We start from the raw sequence: 13934 nt of genomic DNA on the forward strand, positions 1-13934 counted from the left end.
TGAGCTTCCCAGTGGGTCAGGAGGCCCATGTCTGCTCCCTTCTGCCAGGCTTTGATGACTGACACAGACTTTTACACATGGCTTATGGGTTGCAGAGAGAAGAGAAGGACATGCAAACCCACGGGAACAAAGTGGCTTTCAGTGCACTCTCCCCTGGTTCCCTTGAGCCTCTTTTTTCCCAAAGGGTGTGCATTTCAACAAGCATCCACCCACCCTTTGATTCTCAGAGACAAGGGTTTTGCTAATAAAAAGGTAGAGGCAGTTTGAATGAGTCATTTTTGCGTTTCTCCCACAATGTGCTCCGTGGAACCCTGACACCAGCTTGCCAGCTAATGAGCTTTGATCTCTTCATCAAGTCCCATGTGGCTGGGTTGCCTCACCTCTCACTGGGTCCTTTCCTTTGACCAAGACACGGTAAGTCCATGTCACTCGGAACCTCTGACACTCAGAACCACACGTGTGATCCGATCTTCGCCTGATACCCGAGCACTGCCACCTCCCCTGCCCCGGACACTGGCCTTCTAACAACCCGGCTGATTTGCACTGGCATTTTTGACATTCCTCTCAAACTTGAACTCCCACTGGGCCTGCTGTCAACAAATCTCTAAGGCTTTCTCCCACGTGTTGCAAGCTAGCTGCTTCTCCCCACTTCATACACAATTTGACTTTTTAACCCAAGGGCAGGACCCTCCATTTATCCCTATTAAGTCTCATCTTGTTAGATTCAGGCTATTGTTCCAGGCTGTCGAAATCATTTTAGATCTCGGGCCTGTCAGCTGTCTCCCTCTTTTGCTTTATGTCATCTGCAAATTTGATCAGCATGCTTTCCATGTTTTCATCTAAGTCATCAATGGGAAGGGTGGTAGCACAGAGGCAAGGACATGGCCCCCTAGGTCACTGGAGATTGCTCTCGAGGTTGCCAGTGATCAATCAATCAGTGTCCATTGAGTCCTGTCTTTTTGATCCAGGTTCCAGTACACTGGGCCACATTATCATCCAGCCACAATTCTGTGTCAAGTCCATGGCAACCTGGGTGTGTGGGGGGGTACTTCGTCAAATGTTTTGCTGATATCTAGATAAGCCATGCTAGAGCATTTCTTCATTTAATGCTATAGGGAGTCTCTGGGTGCAGAAAAATCTAGCACTACTGCCAACATTGCTAGATATGGTTTATGCAGAACAATCTTCATACAAGAGGACAGTTTTTCCATTCCCCTAAAACACAAACTGCTTAAAGTCAGACATATTTGTCTGTTTTGCTCACAGCGATTGCACCAGCAACTAGAACAGTGCTTAATAGTAGTGGACATTTAAATGAGATTAAAGGACTTGACTAATGACTATGGTTTGGGGTTAGCCAGAAGTGAACCACTTCATAAAGCAAACCCATTGTGGATTTCAAAATGAAGGAATGACGAGATGGGATGCTGGATTTAGTCTTTGTCACTAGATGTGATATCAGCAAATGTCACCCATGGCCACATCAGGACCACTGACTGCTTTTGTAAATAAAGTTTTATTGTAACACAGCCATGTTCATTTGTTTGATATTTTCTATGACTGCTGTCATGTGAGGATTCATGACAGAGACTGGAAGATCCACCAAGCCAAAAATATTTGCTATCTTGCTTCCTTACAGAAAAGGCTTGCCAACCTCAAATCTAAAAAATTAAATCCAAACTCCTGATATCTAGAACTTTCCATGATCCAATGTTTTTGTTTCTTATTAATCTAGATATTCCCCAACGCACCATGCCTATTATTTCTCTGTTGTTTTCCATCTGTTGGATTTACCTGGAACATTGTGTCCGCCTCCCCAGAACTTTTTAATATTGTAAATATACACACATACGAGCTACATGAAAATAAATCATGCAGCAAGCCTTTGCTGAGTGTCTGCTATAGGCTGAACCCTCCATTAGGCACCATCTGAGGGTCTTCACAATGGGTCTGCAAGGTAGATGTCATTATCTCCTTTTTGCCTACTGAGGAAACTGAGGGACTTAGCAACTTAGGAGTAGTTCATAGAGAATGAAGGTTTTACCAAGGCTTGAATTCAAGTTTGTGAGAACCTACTTGTAATTTGGTTTATTTTTGTGCGAATTGGGTTCGGAAATAAGCCAATTTACAATGGAGGAAATGGGACATGTTCAATTTTATAAAAATCTTAATTTGGGGCTTAAAATATAATCAAATTATTTTTTTTTAATCTTCTATTGATGTTTAAATCAGCCAAAGGCAATTTTATCTTGAAAAGCCATTAACTAGCATGACTTTAAACAATAGAATCAATTTGGAAACTCTTCATTCAGTTAAAAATATGAGATGACCATATTAATGCAATTGTATTTGAAGTATCCTAAGTATAATTCCATTCAGACCCAGCCCTAAATCCTACCATGTTGGGGCAGCTTCTAACCCATATGCCAATGCACAGATGGGTTGGTCTGCGCATGTGGGCTTTTCTTTATGTGCCGACTGGGATGGTAACAACCATGACCTCCTCTGTGAGGAGCCTAGCCTATGCTCCGTTCTCCTCACATCATCTTTGGGCACAAATAAATGACTGGCATTATCGTTATTATAGTTGCTTCTGTCTCTCCACTTCAAATCGCTTCTCTAACCCAGGCTTGGTTCTTGCCTTCCGCTAATAACTGGATTTGAGCTTTCCCTGAAGATCCTATTTCATCAGCTGCTGACACTCCTCTTGTATTGCTAATGCCACAATGATCTGCGTTGGCAAGTGTCCAGATCTCCTTTTATCACATTTGGGGCTACATCCTGGCCAGGCTTTGCTCTCTACCCCTGGCCCTTCCATATGCCCCTTCCCCCATAAGCTCCAGTATCTACCCCCTGGCCAGATTTAATTTCTTATCCATGTCTATTCAAGCAGACATGCAAACCAAAATAGCTTTTCCCTGGAAAGAACTTTATTTCTCCAGGCCAAACTTAGCATAGCTCTCCGTATCAGGAAGCATCTTCCAGGGCTCAGCTAAGTCCCTTGAGTGGACCTAGGAAACAGTAAGACAGATGTAGGGAAAGGGAAAAAATGTCATATGTGAAAGCACGTTCAGGATCTTCTGGGTATTCTGCTAAATAAACACTACAGGGTAATTCAGTATTTATGGAAGGAAAAACCCAACCTTTAAAGAAGATTGGGCATCAGAGAAATTTAATTACTCTCTTGGGTCTCTTATGTGCAAGGAAGCGTTCACATGACAACTTGGGTGGCTTGGTTTTTATGGTGTTCTTCTCTCCTCCCGTGAAGGCGCTAATAGAAACAGACTGTGGATGGAGGCCATTGTACTTCACAAAGAGAATCCATCCTCTTCCGTATCAGTTCTCATCTGGTAAGAAATAAATGGCCTTGAGTTCATAGGCTTAGCCAACAGGCATTGAGAACTGCCCAGGAGGCCAACTACTATGGGGCACTTATGCCAGGACAAAGCTTTCAGGATTCAGGGTTCCAGTATTTCTCACAAAATAATACTGAGGCCTTTGAAAAAAGAGAGATTCACAATATAATTCTTGTCTGATACAGCAATATTGTTTGAAGGGGATAACAGAAATGGTTAGGGTGTCAGAATTCATTCCCTCTCTGATTAGAAAACCTCAGAAGAGCATCTGCAAATTCTCAGAAGCCCTTGGGTTGAAGGATGGTGAAGGGGCTGAGGCTTTTGCATGCACATGCGTTTCTGTTCGTGGTCTCTAGTATCTGTATCCAATTGAGAGTCCAAGGCTGCATATGCTCCTACAATCTGGTCAGAGCCCGCTTGAAGCAGAGCTTCAAGAAACATAGGTGGGGCCAGAATGCACTCGCTCTAAACCTCTGCCTCAGAACAGATCCCTGGGCTATTTGGGTGAATTTGCAATGAATGAATACCTTGTAGTCAATGCAGGAATATGGACTGTTGCTAGATACAATCTTTTGTTACCTCTTTACAAAGGGGATGTATTATGTTTAATGTGACACATAGGTCAAGAAATACATAGTTGCTGGGCATAATAGATTTATGGGCAATTAACATGATGATTCTTTAAGAACACATGCTTATGGAGTTAGGAAGCTTAAGATTCTTATGTTAGACCAGTGGTTCCACTATTCTGGACCAGTTTCCTCCACAGAAAGACAGTAGGGTGCTGAGATGATAGAGCACCAGGTAACCCACTGGACTCTTCCCCCTACAGCTCCTCAGTCCTCACAATTGTTGACCACTAAGTGGAACTACCGTGGCTTCCAGTGACCAAAGCCCCTGGAAATGGCTCCTTGACTCCTGTTCTTTCTTGCCCAAGCCTCAGCTCAAATCCAACCCACTACGCATCTGTTGATCTACCAACCACTTCTTTCTTCCATGTTTTCCTTCCTTGCCTCTCCAATGCCTTGCCTTGTTAGACCATCTTTCTCCAATTTGGTGACCATCACCTTCTCATTCTCTCTTCTCTCAACTCTGAACACCTGAAAACTTTGAACATCACTTCAAAACCTTACCATGCAGAGAAATTGCAGCTGTTCTGAAATACAAATCTGGCCACAAGTATTTCTCCTCTTAAAATAATTCACAGTCATTCCATAGTTAGAAAAAATAAAATCCAATAGAGAATGTATGGTAAAGATAAAACATAAAACAAGGTGACTGAGATCTGTATTTGTTGATCACAATGACTGCACCAATCCTCCAAATCCCAGACAGAGGTTATATGGTTGGATCAAATAAAAGAAATCAAACTACAAAAAAGAAAAGAAAGAAAGAAAAGAAGTTCTGAGCACTTCCTCAGCCCCTTTCTTTTGTGGACATCCAGAATCTAGCCAACGTACATATGGTTTGAACTTTTGAAAAGAGATCAAACATTGAATTGGTTAAATTTTTATGAACTATCAGGAATTTTTTAGATTGAACTTTTAATTTTGAGATAATTATAGATTTACATTCAGTTTCAAGAAATAATATGGAGAGATCCCTTATAGCTTTTACTCAATGTCTCCTAATGGTAATATCTTGCCAAACCAAAATACAATATCACAACCACAGTATCGATACAGGACACTTTTATCACCATAAAGATCCTTTAAATGACCATTTATAGCCAACCCACTCTTTTCTTCTCTCTCCCCTAACCCTGGCCTCTTGCTTCTGGAAACCACTATTATGCTTTCTATTTCTATAATTTTATCATTTTAGGAATGTTCTATAAATGAAATGATAGAACATTGCTAAAATACAATCCTAAAGGATTGTATTACCATTAAGCTTAACTCCCTGAAGATTCATCCAAGTTGTTGCATGTCTTAATAGATTCTTTCTTTTTATTGCTGAGATATATTCCATGGTACGAACGTATCACTATTTGTTTAATCATTCATCTGGTAAAGGATATCTAAGCTATTTTCATATTGGTAATTTTCCATTACCAATATGACTGCTATAAGCACTCATGCACAGGTATAAACAAAAGTTCTAATTTCTCTGGACTAATTGCCCCCAAAGAACAATTTCTGGGCCATATGATAGTTGCATGCTTAGTGTTACAAGAAATGGCCAAACTGGTTTCCTGAGTGGCTGTCCCCCTTTACGTGCCCCCAGCAATGTGTGAGTCGTCCAGTTTCTCCAAATCATTGCCAGCATTTGGTGTTGCCTCTATTTTTATTTTAATTCTAATAGGTATGTCAGGATGTCTCAGTGCACTTTACATTTATACTTCCCAAATGATGAACGCGGCTGTCTTTTCACGTGTCCATTTGTTGCCTGCATATCCTCTTCAATAAAATACCTGCTTGTTTCATTTGCACATATGGTAACTGGATTGTCTGGGCTGGTTTGTTTGTTTTTTTTTACTGTCGAGTTTTGAGACTTATTTAAATAGTCTAAATAGTATTTTTGCTGGATATTTGGTTTGCAATATTTTCTCCTATTCTGTCGCTTGTCTTTTCATCCTGTGAACAGTCTTTTACACAGCATTGAAAAAAAAAAAACTTTGAAAATTTACCAATTTTCCCTCTTTTGGATTGTGATTTTGGTGTTAAGTCTAGGAGCTCTTTGCCTAGCTCTAGAGCCCAGAGACTTTCTCTTAGATATTTGTTTTTCTGAATGTTTAAACTTTTATATTTTAAGTCCATTGTTCATTTTGCATTAATTTTTAGAAGGAGTGAAAGGTCCTTTTCCTTCCTTATTTTCCTCCTTACTTCCTCCCTCCCTTCTTCTCTCTTTCCTCTTTTTTGTTTCTTTTTTTCCATATGGATGTCCGTCTTTTTGGCAATATTGTTTGAAAAGGTTCAATGGTACTTTAAGTGGCATCTTTCCCCCTTGGTCTTCTCCCTTAGTTCCTTCTCAGTTGAGACTTCTGTTCTCTGGCCTTTCTGTTCCATTACTATGTCTTCTTCTCTTTTATCCAGACCTGCAGAAAGCTTAATCATGGTCCTCTGTCAAGGCTAATGTCCCTGGGAGTCTCCAACAGCTCAGCGCCACTTTAAGGCGATAAGTACATCTATAAGGACAGACAGAATCTCTTCCAGAAATGTCCTCAGGAATGTCCACTAGAGCTACCTTCTAGTCAATGGGTCAGTTTCCTGTCTTCTCTGGACTGCCTTCCCTTGTCAGTCCTGGACCTCGACCATGTCCCTGATCCCAAAGTACTAAGACAATACCACCCTTGCTTTTATGTGACAGCTCATTTGTGGAAACAGGGTTTCTGATCTAAAAATCTCTGGATATCCTTGGAGCTGGATTCCCAATTTCACATCACATCAGACTCTGTCCAGGGTCCTTGTTCACTGCCTATTTTATGGTGGTGAAACTGACATGCTCAGATCTCTGGGGAGTGTGCACGATGAGTAGTGGTTTATGTGGAGATGGAAGAGATGCCAGGAAGCCTTGTGCCCTCTCCCTGACTGTCTTGATTTCCTAACGCATCGCCTAAAAGTCTCACCATACTCACTCTCGAGATGAACTATCCTAATTTAAAACCACTCAGACCTGTGTGTGCTTGAGGCAATATCTACACAGAGGAACGTCAAGGCTCAGTCCCTCCCTGAGAGATCCTTGAGGGCAAACTGTGCAAAGTAAGGTACAATGTGGAGATAACGTGGTTCTCTGGAAAATCTTCCCCAAGATTTTGGGTCAGGATTCAGTCCTTTCAGCTGTACAAACATGGCCTCTGAGTTCTTCTCCCATTTGGCCCATGATCATTCCTAGTTTTATTTCACTAACCCCTGGATGCGGTAGAATGTAGAGCCCCGAGTGCTCTTTACCCCTAGGTCCATTTTAATAGGCCCTGGTATTTCTGTCCCTGTCCATTTTTATTCAATGTCGCTGTCATCGATGAATTTGATCATACTCTGCCTGAGGCACGTTAAGCAAATTGGACATTTTTTTTAATAATAAAAAGCTGACAAATGAAATGTTTAAAAATAGGCTGATGCTGACTCTGAGAATGTGTCTGGGAGGGACGTGGTGCCAAGAGAGAAATGGTGTCTGTCGGCTTTTTTCTTTTAGGGCTCTTTCGTGACCTTAAATATTCTGTATTCGTTAAGAGGCGTTGTTCTTCATTTCTTCAAATTACTCAAACGTTTCTTTAAGGCAGTATTTGGAAGACTGTCATGGGCATTAGAGGAGAAAGCTACATGTTTGATGTCGTCCCCGTCTCCAACTTGCCTTCAGTGAAGACTTCAGTATTCATTTTTCCTAGGATGTTTCCTGTGCCACTATTGTAGGTGGGTTTTTTGTTCTTTGTGTTATTCATAAACTTGTTTCCATAACAATGATCTGGCACCTGCAGAGCTTCTCTGGAACCCATCTGTACAGTGTTTGTGCATCACTCCTGAAGTCTCTGATTACTCAGCGACCCAGGTGGGGTTTCCATCATCTCTCTCCCTCCTCCCCTTATCACCCACAGGAAGGGCCATTTTAGCTTCTCCATAATCAGAAGTACAAATATAAGGCTTAAAGTTTTATCTACAGTGACTGTCTGGTCAGACTTTGGGTTGATTTGTTTACTTAGGTTGTTTTTTTTAATGCATTTCTGTATGTAAACAGCTTTGTTTGCAAGCTGTCTGGAAACTTTCCTCAAAATAGTAGTTCAGGGCCTGTGTGAGTGTCTTCATGACAGCATCACATCATCATTCTTTCAAAATGATCTGATCTATTTTAAGAGGTTCAGCAAATTCTATCATCTTAATTGCATGTTCTGGCATTTGGTGAGCTATCTTCCATATTTGTAATAACTGGATTGTCAATGTTGCTTCATAATATGATCTTGTAAAGGTATTAGAAGCCATCATTAAGGGTCCACGTTTACATTTAAAACAATGGACTATAATGCTGCCAATGCAAATTATTTAACTGAAGTGTAAATCAGATAAACAGTCACCCCCCCCCCCAAGAGAGTGCAAAATGTTCATTTATTTAGGAGAAAAATAATTTTCACAACTTACTCCTTTGCTTGGTCATTGGCAAGTTTCTCTTGATACAATGAAAAGATGCACCCCAGCATCGACTTCCTAAAATTTGAAAACAGAGCATGAGTCTTAGAACCAAGAAACCATTTTTTTCACAACATCCTGACTCCTCAATGATGCTCCAGCTGTGGATATAAAAGCACAATGCCGATTCTGCCCAAAAGTAAAGGCACAGAAATTCACAGAGATTTTCTCCTGCAAAATTATCTCACCTGCAGTAATGGTGCCATTAGCCCTTTTTCTCGACTCTCAGCTCCACTTCTATTTTTTCTGCTACTTCTAAATTTTTCTGTTTTGAGTTGGGAAACAAATAAACAGTGCAATAGAAAAAAGCAGTAGCTTTGGAGGTTGAAGTTAAAACCAAAATAAAACAAAACCCAGTTTGTAAGAGGTCTGGACCTTGAAAGTTCTGAACACTTGTTTACTTCTCTGGGTTTCTGCTTCCTCATGTATAAAATGAATCACTCTTTGTTCAAATAGATTCTTTAAAACTCTGTGCCTCAGTTTGACTTTGAACCCTAGGCTCATGCTCATTTTGCCCTCAGGTGAGACAGGCAGCATGGCAGGCAGCAGTGAGCAGGCTTGTCGTCCCCCAGCTAGGACAAGGTTTCAGGATGGCCCTCTGGGGAAGTTCTGCAAGGTTGGAGATCAGGTCTTTGTTTGAGGAGAAGCCTGGGTTGCTTTACTAAGCTACCAGTCTCTCCCCCTGCCAAAGCCAGGCAGAAGATGTCTCTCTCTCCCTGGGAGAAAATGGTGTGGCTGCTGGAGGAACTCATAGGAAAGTGGGGCTCTTGTGACTACTACCTCAGAAGCTTCCCACTCTCCTGCTTAGACAGACTTAGATAGCAGCAATTTGTCAAAATTACCATGTGAGCATTCCTACCTGACCTGCCAGTAGCTTCAGCACCAGATAAGCAGAGCTCACTTGATTGTCTCTCAGGTGGACGAAGCTCTCCAGGTTTCAGAGTGATGGTGTGATTGGCAACCTCAGTTCTCTGATGGGACGGGGATTGATACTCAGGTCACACCGCTTTTTTCTTATTGTGAAGTTGACTTCCAACTTTTGAACAGATCAAAGCTGAATGAAGAAACCCATTCACTTTCTATCCTGATTTCTCAGGAGTTAACCTGAGACCACTACTGTCCAACCTTGCCTGTGCATTGGAATCACCTGAAAAGCTGTAACTACATCAATACCTGGTTTCCCCCGCCATAAGGTCTATAGTTGTTAGTCTAAGACTGAGAACCATAACCCTCATGAACAGACATTTTCCAGATAAGAAGGATTCTTTTTAACCTAACTTTGATCACATCCATCCCCTAAGCAGTGACTACATATTGCACTTAAAAAAAAAATCCAGCAATTCCATGTCCCTGCTATTTATTCATACAAAAAAAAAATTAAAATCAGGATGTTGAAGTAACATCTGCACATTCATGTTTATTGCATCATTACACACAGACAACCATATTTGGAAACAATTTCAAATGTTTATCAGTAGGATGTACTGATAAAGAACATGTGTTTACAAAGACATATTATTCAGCCTTAAAAAAGAAGGCAATCTTGCCACATGCAACACATACATTAACCTGGAGGACATTATATATCATTGTAGTATTTTTTTTAAGTTTGTACTCTAACATTTGTTTTAGCTTTTGTTGTTTGTGTTTTTGGTGTTATATCTAGGGAATCATTGCCAAGACCAATGTCATGAAACTTTATCAAACAGAGTAAAGGCATAGAGGTTGGTGAAGGTGGTGGTAACTTTCAATTATGTAGGGAAGGCTGCTGTAACAGAGTGACATTCAAGCAGAATTTTAAGTGAAGGGGAACCAAACTCCTGAGCTCTTTGGGGAAAGAGTGTTCAAATAGAGAGACTGGCAAGTGCCAGGGGCAGCCGGTGCAAAAGGAGAGCTGCAACAGGAATGTGGTGGAGAAAAGTCCGACATGAGAAGGATAATGAGGCTTTTAGGAATAAAATAATCACAAGGAAACTTGCAGGTGCTAGAAAGGAGCTTAGATTCCATTCCAAAGGAGACAGAAATGCCAACATTAGATGATGCTGAGCGAAACGACAACATAAACCGACACGGGTTTTTTTCAGATATCACCCAGGCTACGCTGTGTGGATAACAAACTGCAGATTATAACAGGACAAGAGAACAAAAGGAGAGTTCAGGACTCACGGAAATCCAGGTGATGGAGGAGAGGGTCTTGAATTAGGCTGGTAGCAGAGAAGACGGTTCAAAGTGGTCAGATTGTAGACATAGTTTAACAGCGTAACAGAGACAACCCTCAGGAGTACTTGATGTGAATGTGAACAAACTAAAAGGAAAAACAGGTTAAATTTTATTCTGTGGTTTAGGGACTAAGCAACAGCATAAGTGAAGTTAAATTTTACTGAGAGTAGACATGAGAAAAAGCTTTTGGGGCAGAGGCTGAGAGTTAAGATTTGGACAAGTCACTTTCAAGACTCCTGTTACACCTCCAAGGGAAATTTCTAGAAGTCAGTGAGACCTGCAAATCCAAAATTTAAGGGTGAGGCCTCATTAGAGGTAATAATAATAATAGCAATATAAACTTTACATAGTTGTGGGGACAGGTGCATGGAGTACTGCATACATGGCATACATTAAGAATGTCTGAGTGGCCGGCCACTCCCCATGTGCTAGGCAGGTGAGCGGCAGGCAGCCTACCCCCATAGGCACAGCCCCGGGGCATGAGGCCATGTGTTGCAGTCCCTGCACTTGCTCCATGGCCCACTCCTCGACTGATCACTGCAAGGACACTTGGCCAGAAATTGCATTGGTGGCTGCCTGTAATCTGCTTAGCTACTGCCTGACTATATATACATGGTAACTGTGCAATAAAATCAGACCTGCTTCCTGCTTGGTCTCCGGAGGTCTCCTTTAGTGACTCTGCAGGCACACTCTCCTCTACCCTGTTCCGTGGACCTCCTCGCAGGATGAGAGAAAGCTCATGCACATAGTATTTAAGATCATGGTACCAGATAAAGTCAACTTAGAAATAACCACAGGGAGGGAACAAAAGAACTACCAGGTCTGAACTCTCTACTGCCCTCCAAAATGTCATGGATAGAATGTGGGTTGGGTAGAGAAAAGGACACCAAGAGGGAAGGAATATCCATGTAACAGATGTCAATTAAAAAGTGCTGAAGCTAAAATTTGCTGAAGCCAAATGAAGGGAGTCAAAACAGAAAAAAAAGGACCAAGGTCAATTGCTGTCCATAGATCCAGTGATAAAAAGACTGAGAAATGGCCATTGAGTTTTTCATTGTGGAGATATTAATGACCTTGATAAGGGACATATTGGTAGAGTGGAAGGGACAACAGATGGATTAGAGATGTTTTTCTTTTTGTTTTGTTTTGTTTTGTTTTTAAAGGAGGGGTTCTACTTCCTCTAATGGTGAAGTACCTTCAGCTGGACTAGCCCAGTGCTGGTAATGATCACAAACTGTATACAAAATACAAAGCATGTGAAAGAATGGGAGAGCAGCCAAAGATCAGGCAGTGACTAGAAAAGAATCTGTCACTTGTAAGAGAACGACTCTGGGAAGGATTTGCTTTTAACAACTCTTCTCCTGAGAGAGCTCCATGACTGTAGCCCAGGTCTGCAGGAACTCAAGCAGAAAGTCAGCCTTACTAGCCTGAGAAGTCTGAGAATAGAGGTGAGGGATTTCCAACTACTCCACCGAAAGTGAGGATTTTGAAAGGAAGGATCCACAGGGAGGGAGCCGCAATATCTGTGTGTAAACTTTTGCCCAAATCCTTGAGTCTCCTGAGCAATTATCTGGGGAAATTCCTGGTCACAAAGGAAATAGCAGGTGGGAGGCTGAAAGAACCAAGCAGAGATTCCATCTGCTTTTCATCACATGGGAGATGGAGTTAAGAGTTTGGGTCTAACTGATATTTTTAGTTATTTGGGCATTTTAGAACAAAATGTCACAGATTAGGTGACTTAACGTGTGTGTGTGTGTGTGTGTGTGTGTGTGTGTGTGTATGTGTGTATATTTTTTTTTCCTCACAGTTTTGAAGGCTGGATATCAGAATATGAGAGCCATCTAGTTCTCCAGATGCTTCTTATAAGGACAGTAACCTTATTCATGAGGACTCCATTCTCATGACAATTACCTTGAAAAGACCTCATCTCCAAGTATCATCACAGTGGAAATTAGATTTCAACATGTAAATTGCAGCATGAGGGAGACACAACAAATCTACTAAAGCACTGAAAACTACCACCAACTAGAACAAAAATAAACACTCTTCAGATGAAGACAGAATGTGGAGTCTCTAGAATATATCATCCACAATGTCCACTATACTACTAAGAATTACTGGACATCTGAGGAAATGGGAAAAATATGATACATAGTCAACAGAAAATAATTAACATCAACTCAATCCTGAAATAATCCTGATGTTAGAGTTAGCAGAAAAAGATAGTAATGCCACTATTTTAGATATTTTCAAAGGTTTAATGAAAAATATGTCCATGGGAAATAAACAGATGATAGGAGCTATAAAATAAGAATCATTTTAAAATTTTAGAAGGAAAAAGAAGAGTAGTTTGAATAAAAATCTCTCTAGAAAAGATTAAAAGTGATTTATGATTAAAGACAGAGACTCAGAGAACTTGGGAAGATAGCAATAGAATTATCCAATTTGAATAACCAAGAAAGAAAATATAAGCAGGGCTACAGTCACCTATAGGACAATATCAAGCTACCTGTAACTAGAATCTGAGATGAAAAATGAATTAGAAAAATAGAACCTGAAAATTTCCCAAACAATGTGGAAAATATCAATTTCAAGGTCTAATAAGTTTAGGAAACCCCAAGAATAATCATAACTGAGAATATTATTGTGAGATAGCGGGAAGCCAAAAAGAAAAAGAAAATTCTGAAAACAGCCAGAGTAACACAGCATCTTATTTATAGAATAATAACAATATAAATAATGAATGACAGCTCATCAAATATAATGGTGTTAAAAAAATCAACAGAACACCATCTATAAGGTTCTGAAACTATGAAAACTTTAATTTAGAATTCTATATTCAGTGAAGGGAAATTAATAAGGAAAAAGAAGACATATTACACAGGCTTTCACCAACAAAACATTAAATATATGGATACCAAAATAATTCAATATTGAATTATAAAATATAAAAATTAAGAATCTATTAGTTCCTAGTGATAATCAATTAACTAAATAATTAATGGATTAAGATAGAAGGAAGATAAAGAGTGAAAGAAAGAATTAATAAGGAATTTATAAGCAATTTTAACATATTCATCTATCAGCCGTCTAGATTCTGAGGGCTGATAGAGGGCTGATAGATAAATATGTTAAAATTTCTGGAGTTGGAAAAATAATTATTCTTCAGTTGCCAAAATAAAGATCTGTTCAGGCAAGAAACATCTAGGGATGAAAGTCGATGATGATGATGATCAGG

The sequence above is a fragment of the Marmota flaviventris genome, chromosome 14, assembly GCF_047511675.1.
Source record: "Marmota flaviventris isolate mMarFla1 chromosome 14, mMarFla1.hap1, whole genome shotgun sequence".
NCBI classification, from domain to species: domain Eukaryota; kingdom Metazoa; phylum Chordata; class Mammalia; order Rodentia; family Sciuridae; genus Marmota; species Marmota flaviventris.